The sequence below is a fragment of the Neophocaena asiaeorientalis genome, unplaced genomic scaffold, assembly GCF_003031525.2.
Source record: "Neophocaena asiaeorientalis asiaeorientalis breed wild unplaced genomic scaffold, Neophocaena_asiaeorientalis_V1.1 scaffold503, whole genome shotgun sequence".
Lineage (NCBI taxonomy): Eukaryota > Metazoa > Chordata > Mammalia > Artiodactyla > Phocoenidae > Neophocaena > Neophocaena asiaeorientalis.
The window spans coordinates 1,707,878-1,716,729 of record NW_020173710.1 but is presented as its reverse complement, the minus strand read 5'-3'; the positions used below and the strand labels follow the sequence as shown (position 1 = coordinate 1,716,729).

General features: G+C 44.7%; 1 long non-coding RNA gene across 1 annotated transcript in view; it reads right to left on the bottom strand.

The window, feature by feature from the left end:
* Positions 1–349: 349 nt before the first annotated feature.
* LOC112403234 (uncharacterized) overlaps positions 350–8,852 on the bottom strand; it is a 9,878-nt gene continuing 1,375 nt past the window's right edge. Inside the window, exons 2-3 of the long non-coding RNA XR_003003873.1 lie at positions 6,721–6,796; positions 350–429 (exon numbers count right to left, since the gene is read on the bottom strand). This is a non-coding gene — a long non-coding RNA (uncharacterized LOC112403234). The remainder of the gene's footprint in view (positions 430–6,720; positions 6,797–8,852) is intronic.

The window sequence follows — 8,852 nt, the reverse complement described above, 5'->3', positions numbered from 1 at the left end:
GGACACTGGGGGAATTCTGCTCCCTCAATCTTGTCAGAGGGTTTGCCGTAAATTAATTTATGGTGACTCAACCCTGGGGCAGTAGGACCACTAGAGACATGGACAGCCTGCCCCAACCTTGTGAGAACTTCATAAACACAACTCTTGCACTTTCTCATCAAACACTCCCTCAGTTCCAGTCAGACCTGGAACCTGGGACTAGAGTGACAAAGGTGTCTGACCTGGGGGCAATTCTTCTGTTCATATGAGTGTGACTCTCAGGACAGAGCAGAAGTGAGAATGTGTGTTTCATGGTGAGCGACGAGGGAGGACAAGGAAAAGGACTGTACCTGTCAAACAGGTGAGCGCTGCCCATCCTGTCCCCTTTCCTTAGATAAAACAAGCGCTGTCTGTCAGGTTGGAGAGCTGGTTTGGTCTTCACAGTCCAGGCTGTTACAGAATTAGAAAATCAGCATCACTCATACATTCCCTGAGAGTGGGGTGGGAAGTTAAGGGTCAGTTGGTACCCAGGGGATGTAGCAGAGAATGTTAACAGCCACCAAATACACCAAGTATGCTTCTACGTACCCCTTGCAGTTAGATTGGGGCGAAGTGATTGGTTCCTGCCACTGAAATATGTGAAGTGATGTGTGTCAGGGCTGGGATGAGGCAACTAAGGCATACGGGTTTCCAGCTGTCTCTTCCTCTGCCATGATGCCCCTGGAGGTCACGTGTGCCAGATGGCATTGCAACAAGATTAAAGAGAGCCAACCAGTCTGCATCAAACCTTATTTACGTGAGCAACAAATAATCCTGTGCTGTTTATTTGTTACTGCGTCAGAGTCTACCCTATCCTGACTAATACAGGAGCCAAAGTAGCGGCCCATCCCCAATGCCAGAGACTTTAGTGCACTAAGTTTAACCTAGTCACACTTACTCACAAACTCTAAGAGGATGATTGGATCTCACAAGTTTTCCAAGACTTTCTTCAACAAAACATTGTCTCTGAGGGAGGATGGTTCAGCCTAAAACAGTAACTTCAAGTGTAAAGGCCACCTTTCCCAAGACATGTGTCTTCAAAATATCATAAAGCATCCAAAACTCATTCAATGGCTCATGAAATCTCTTCCCAGGCACCTATAACCTCCTGCTGTTTCCCATTTTACTAACACCCCTGGACACAAATGCTGGCTTATAGCCTCTATAAACAGAAGTTCCTCATAAGTTCAGGTTCCCATAAAAATCAAACAAGAGAAAAGTGAAAAAAGAGCCACCAGTAAGTTTCTCTCTGTCGAGACCATCTCAGTTTCGTGAGGGCCCTGGTTCAGTTCACTTTTCAAGTTTGGAATAGGAAAAAAGAGGAGCTTCCCTCACTCATTGTCTCTAAAATGTCTGGATCCCTCTTGGAGAGCCAGCAAGGCCAGCATGAGGTAGGAGGCACATCGCTTTAGAGCTTGAACTCAAAGGGCTGGGGATGCTTCTGGCTGGGCACTATTCACAAGCTGCTGAAAGCCCTACCTTTCAGAGTACCTACCAACTCAGATGACAAGGACCCTGTATATGACTACTTGTACGTGACCAAAACGTGTCTTTAAAAACACGTCTTTCAAAGGCAGGTCACATTATCAGTGTAAGTTTGAGAAATTACACACATATATTTTTCTCGGGCTGGGACTGGATGGAAATGTTCATGTATTCAACCCCTAAGAGAAGGCCTGTCTGGTGGTTAGGGGCTGCACGAAAGCCACGGCCTGGGCCCGTGCTCCGCACCCGGAATCTTCTGGCGGGAGGGGATGGTCAGAGAAGTACTTACTCTCTGACCCAGAAGGCCTCTTCTGAGCATTGCCCAATGCTCCTGTTATACAACATGCAAAATAAATAACCAACCTTAAAAGTCAGGCAGCCAAAACTCTACTCAATAATAAGCCCTTTTACAAGCTGCTTATCACTTGCCAAAATCAGCTCCAGAGGAACACCAGGAACTCTGAATTCTATTGTTCTTATGAACTACTTGGGGAATATAGACAAGCTTCACTGGCTTTATTGGTTTTCTAAGAGACAAAAGACAAAGGTTTTCATCTACCCATACTCTGACCTTGACCTCAAGAATGCAAATACAGCCCCATCCCACCATCTCAGAGAGGTCCCTATCACAAGTGTGAGTTAGAAAGGGGTCCTGATCTTTTCCTAGAAAACACACTGCTCTCTGCTTTCCCTCTCACCTGATTGTTGGGGTGAGGAAGGGAAGATAAATGCCAGCCTTTTCAGAAAATTCACTGGGAGGGAGGGAGAGGGCAAGACAGAGGCACCTGGAATGCGGTCTTCTGCCTGCGAGGGCTCTCTGGCTTAACTACAAAAGGAAAGAGGAGTTTTGCTCAAGGAAAACTGTTCAAAACCATTTTTGGTACACTTAGGTTGGCCTGATGATACGTTGTTGTTGGCCCAGAATGGTTTCTCCGGGTTTCCAAATACACGGTGGAGCCTCTCGTTAAGGGGTCTTGTTAAAGAAATTGATGGCAGAAATCTGTTATAAAACTCATTTCTGATGAACCACAAAAGGGATTTTGATACCCATGTGGCATTCTTATTCCAGGACCCTCAACCCACAGATGCAAAGCTCAGGATGTACCTGCTCTGGAAAACCTTACTGCCCTCCCATTTCCCCTCATTGCTCCCTTCCTCTGCCAGGCTCTATACATACTGACTTTTGCCTTCACTAGCTGAGAGGTTTTCTTAGAGCAGGAACCAAACCGTACTCCCCTCTTCATCTCTATTGTCTAGCACAGTCCACGGAACATGGTACGTGTTTATTAAATCATTTAATTAATGATAAGATTAACAATAAATATAGTTAATACCCAAGTGTTCAGTAACCGTGTTTAACTTCCTATATTTTTTCTCATTTTCCAGATGAAGAAGCTGAGGCAATGAGGGGTTAAGAAGCTAGTAAGTGGCTAAGCAATGATACAAACTAGGCCATCAGGCCCTAGAACCTTCATTCTTAACCGCTACATGGAGCAGTACACAGTAATAAATAAGTGAGCTGATGAAAGGGCTATACACATACGAAACCGTTAAACACGAACCTGGTTTGGTCACACAAAAATGTGTTAGGCACCTAGCACTCTGTGCCAAGCCCAGTGCTAACATAAGGGCATCATCTTATTCCTCAAGGAGAAGAGAGACAAATAACGAAAGCTTATTGAGCACTTACTACATGCTGGGCACTGTTCTAAGTACTTCACACATATTCTTTCCTCTTTACAAAATCCCTATGAGGGCACTACTACTACTACTATTTTATATCGAGATAAGACAGGTGAGAAACTGAGGCACAAGGAGAGCAAGCAATTTGCAAGAAGCACTATTTAAACCCAAGCAGCCTAGCTCCAGAGCCCGTGCTCTTATCCACTACACCGCTGCGTTTTCTGTTTGCAACCACACACAGCGCAGCGTAACATGTGCGAGAAGAGAGAAAGAGAAAAAGTGGTCTCGAAACTCAGGGAAGGAAATGGTTCATTTTGCCTGAGACGGGGCTCACAGAAGGCTCTGCAGAACAAGTGACACTTGAGCTGGGCCTTGAAGACGTGAGAATCGGAAACAAGTTCAAATAAAAACAGGACATGGAGACCAGTAAAGCTTGTATGTGTTTTCCAAGCCATCAGCACCAAAACGCAGAGCTAAGAAGCAAGCCTGGCCCGACAATGGCTTCTGCTGCTGAGGTCACTTCTTGCCAAGGAACAGGGATGTCATTCGTGGAACTGTGACCTGAATTTTTATGTCACTCTTCCCACTTGGTTCAAACTCTACCTAGGGTTTTGTCATGCTCACAGTATCTATAGAAATTTCTTTTCCTCTCCCTTCTCTAGGTAATAAGAGATAATAATGTTTCTGGAAGCGGATCTACAGGCTGTCTTCAGTGTAACTGAGGCCAGATCCTTCAAGGTTGGCAAAGGAGGCTGGAATCACCCAGTGGACAAGGGGGATGGCTAGAGCTCATGGCCCCAACCATTTCCACACGTGGAGACACTCTCCCTTTCCCTAACTGCAGAGGGTCTGAGTCCAGTTTTAGCAAAGGCTGCCCATGGGTTTCCTTAGAGTTTGTTCCAGTCAAACCTACTGGCAACTTCCCCTCCCTCAACATCTAGCTTCTCTGACGGTTACTGGCTACTATGCCCAGAAACGCATGTGACTACGGACTAGTGAACTCCAACGACCAGTGAGTACTCCTGGGGAAAACGTTCCATTATTTCTCCCATTCTGAGTTTACTTTTGTGGATGGTGTGAGGGAGTGTTCTAACTTGATTGGTTTACATGTGGCTGCCCAGCTTTCCCAGCACCACTTGCTGAAGAGACTGTCTTTCCCCCATCGTATATTCTTGCCCCCCTCTGTCGTAGATTAATTGACCATAGGTGCGTGGGTTTACCTCTGGGCTCTATTTCTCCCATTCTGAGTTTACTTTTGTGGATGGTGTGAGGGAGTGTTCTAACTTGATTGGTTTACATGTGGCTGCCCAGCTTTCCCAGCACCACTTGCTGAAGAGACTGTCTTTCCCCCATCGTATATTCTTGCCCCCCTCTGTCGTAGATTAATTGACCATAGGTGCGTGGGTTTACCTCTGGGCTCTATTTCTCCCATTCTGATACCTTCTTTTGACCCCCTCTTCCACACACCATTCCAGTTACTGCCTCATCTCCCTCCTCTTCTTGACAGCAAACCTCTTCAAAAGATTTGTCTATATTCCCCGTGTACAATTTTTCTCTTCCCCTTCTCCCTTGAACCCACTCCAATCAAGCTTTTGTCCACTGAAAAGGCTTTTATCCGGGCCACTACTGGCCTCTATGTTGCTAGAGTCCACTGAATATTCTTGGTCCTCATCTTGCTTGGCCAACCAGAAGCACTTCTCACAGCTGATCATCCCCCCTTCCCAGAAGCACGTGGCTTCTTCACGTGGCTTCTGGGGCACCATTCTCTTCCAGTTTTCCTTCCATCTTCCTGGCCACTCCTTGTCAGTCTCTTTTGCAGGTTCCTCATTGTCTTCCAAACCTCTGGCTGTGGGAGTGCCCCAGGGCGGGGTCCATGGTCCCCTTCTCTTAACTATCCTCACTCCCAGTGATTTCATCCATCTCACAGCTTTAAATATTATCTAGATGCCTATGACTCAAGACTGTTTATCTCCAGCCCTAACCACGCCTGTGAGTGCCAGGCTCATACATCCCACAGCTCACTCCTCATCTAAGTTAGACTTAGATGTCTAACTGGCATCTGAAATTCAACATATCCCAAAGTCAACTTCCAATATACTCCCAACCTTGTCTACCCACAGTCTTTATCACTGCAGTTAGTGGCAACTCCATCGTTCCAGCTGCTCAGGATGAAAACCCTGGCATCGTCTCGAACAGAAACACTGTGTTATACAGCTCCAGAGGGCACGAGCCACATTTTATGCAATGCTATTGGTGTTATGTAACATGGTGACCCTGTTTTCCTTGATTCCTCATTCACATCCCACATCTGATCTGTTAGCAAATCCAATTGGCTCTACCTTCAAGATATACCCCCAAATCCAACAACTTCTCCCAAATTCCAGTGTTACCAGCCTGGCCCAAGCTTATCCCCTTAAACATAACGTATTATCCAAAAAACAAAAGTGATCCTTTTAAAACATGTCAGATCACACCATTCTAACTCAAAATCCCCCACTGCTTACCATCTCACTCATAGTAAAAATCAAAGTTCTTACAATGGCCTTCAAGACCTTGCATTATTTGTTCTTTTTAGCACTTATCCCCATCTAATATACTACATATTATTATCTATCTAACTTACTTCTTATTATCTGTTGCCCACATATGAAATAAGCTCCATGAGGTCAGAGACTTGGTCGGTCTTGTTCATAGATGAAGCCTCAGCATCTATAACAATATCTGACACAAAGCATATGCTCAGTATATATCTGTAGAAGAAATAAAAGATTGGGAAGAGGGAAATCTTTACACATGGGCCAGAATCATACCAGAACCCAATATAACAAGTGAAATGGCATTTGGGTCAACTGGTGCTGAGACCAAGTCAAGTCCCAAGAGATGTATGTGCAGTTCTTACTTCCTATTATTTATTTTCCCATTGCTTTGATATTTTGCCTGATGAAGTCTCCTTTCTTTTGCCTCTAAAGAAAAAAAAATTGACCTAGCTATAGTAAGGAGCTCCCCCTGGTGGAAGCAGCTCCATCAAAGGAATGGCAAAGAAAATCATAGAAAACAGGCTTTAAGTTACAAAGGAGATTGCTGGAGACAAAGGAGTGACTCCAGCATTTCACAGGAAAAGTCCTTACTAGAAACAAGAGAAACTAAAGATTAGATTCAGGGTACATGGGGGAACTTATCAACTTATTTTACTGTTGAACCTCTTTTGCATCTGATGATGAGAAAGAAAATAATTCATTTAAAGTTGAACAACCTAAGTACCTTCCCTCAAGGAATTTAAAATCTGGTAGAGGAGGTAAGTCATGAATACAAATAAGTACAGGGGCTTCCCTGGTGGTCCAGTGGTTAAGACTCCACGATTCCACTACAGGAGGCACAGGTTCAATCCCTGGTCAGGGAACTAAGATCCCACATGCCACTCAGCCAAAGCAAACAAACAAACAAAATAAACAAATAAGTACAAAGCAATGAGTGTAACTGTGAAAGAGTGAATGGGGGCTAAATAAAAGGAATAAACTAAGAGCTATGACTTACCTAGGAAAAAGAAGGATTACTTTAGGCTGAGTAAATCCAGGAAGACAACTTGGAGGAGGTGGTTCTTGAGCTGAGCCTTGAAAAACAGACAAATTTTTATTGAGCGTAAATGTAGGGAAGGGCACATCATGTGGAAACCCAAGTTGACCAACGGGACCCTGTAAAGGTCACAATTTGAGTGACAACACAGAATTCAAACTCTTTCGTAAAAAGAGCAGAGAGGGATTCTCAAGAGAAAACTCCTTGGCAGAGGTAGACACAGGAGGGAACCAAAGAAAGCTCCTTTCCTTGTTTTCCCTTGGGTGAGAGGAACACTATTAAAAACTATAGAGGAGGGGCTTCCCTGGTGACGCAGTGGTTGAGAGTCCGCCTGCCGATGCAGGGGACATGGGTTCGTGCCCCAGTCCGGGAAGATCCCACATGCAGTGGAGCGGCTGGGCCCGTGAGCCGTGGCCTCTGAGCCTGCGCGTCCGGAGCCTGTGCTCCGCAATGGGAGAGGCCACAACAGTGAGAGGCCCGCGTACCGCACACAAAAAAAAAAATTCCATGCTAAATGGTCCAGCTTCCATACTAGAGGATTTAGAATCGACAAAACTAATGAAAAAGCCCATATAGACATGCAGGGTCTATTCTGTTCTATATTTTATCTGAAGGTAATGTGCAGAGAACACCCTTTTCAAATGAGGCTGGTCTCCCTTCTATTCCCTCCTGTGCAATGTCCTTCCTGTGGAGATGCCAAAATGCATGCTGAATCCATCCACCCCTCTCAATTTCCACTGCCATCCCCCTAGTCTGAGCCACCATCATCTCTCCCCTGGTCTAGTGCCACAGTCTCCTGACTGGTCCCCCCACTTATAGTCTGGCCCCTCTGTAAGCCACGCTGCACACGGCAGTCAGATCAACCTAGGGATATTGGGGGGTGAGGTAAATAACTCATGTTTCATTTTCTTTTTTTTTTATTTATTTTAATTTATTATTTATTTATTTATTTTGCTGTGCCAGGTCTTAGTTGTGGCACGTGGCATCTTCATTGCTGCGTGTGGGATCTGTAGTTGAGGCAAGCGAACTCTTAGTTGTGGCCTGGGGGATCTAGTTCCCTGACCAGGGATCAAACCCGGGCCCCCTGCATTGGAAGCGCAGAGTCTTAGCCACTGGACCACCAGGGAAGTCCCTCATGCTTCATTTTCAACTTTTCATTTTGGAAGTACAGACAATGAAAAAAGGGGCACAATAGTGCAAAGACTTCTCATATACCTTTCACTCAGATTCTCCAAATGTTAACATCTTCCATAACCACAGTACAATATTATAAATCAGGAAATGAACATTCATACAACACAATAACCTAAACGACAGACTATTAGATTTTCTCCAATTGCCCCAACAATGTCCTTTTTCTAGTCTAGGATCACACCTGTCTCCTTCAGCTCCTTTAATCTGGCATAGTTCACTAGTCTTTCTTTTTTTTTTGGTTTTTCATTACCATGACACTTTTGAAAAATACTGACTGGTTTCAATTTGGGGTTTGTCTGATGGTTCCTCGTGACTCAATTTAGATTATTTGTTTTGGCAAGAATACTACAGATGTGATGTTGTGTCCTTCTCAGTGCATCCTACCAAGAGGCACATGGTATCAGTTTGTTCCACAACTATTGATCTTAACTCTGATCATTTGGTTAATGTGGTGTCTGCCAGGTTTCTCCCCAGTGAAGTTACTATTTTGCCCTTTGTAACAAATAAGCATTTTGTGGGGAGATACTTTGAGACTATAAACATGTATACTGTTTTTCATCATACTTTTGTCCATTTTGTGGAGAAAAGGGAACCCTCTTGTGCTGTTGAGTGGGATTGTAAACTGGTGCAGTCACTATGGAAACAGTATGGAGGTGCCTAAAAAATTAAAAATAGAACTGCCATATGATCCAGCAATTTCACTTCTGGGTGTTTATGTGAAGAAAACAAAAACTCTAATTTGAAAAGATATATGTACGCCCATGTTCATTGCAGCATTTACAATAGCCAAGATATGGAAGCAGGGCTTCCCTGGTGGCGCAGTGGTTGAGAGTCCACCTGCCGATGCAGGGGACATGGGTTCGCGCCCCGGTCCAGGAAGATCCCACATGCCACGGAGC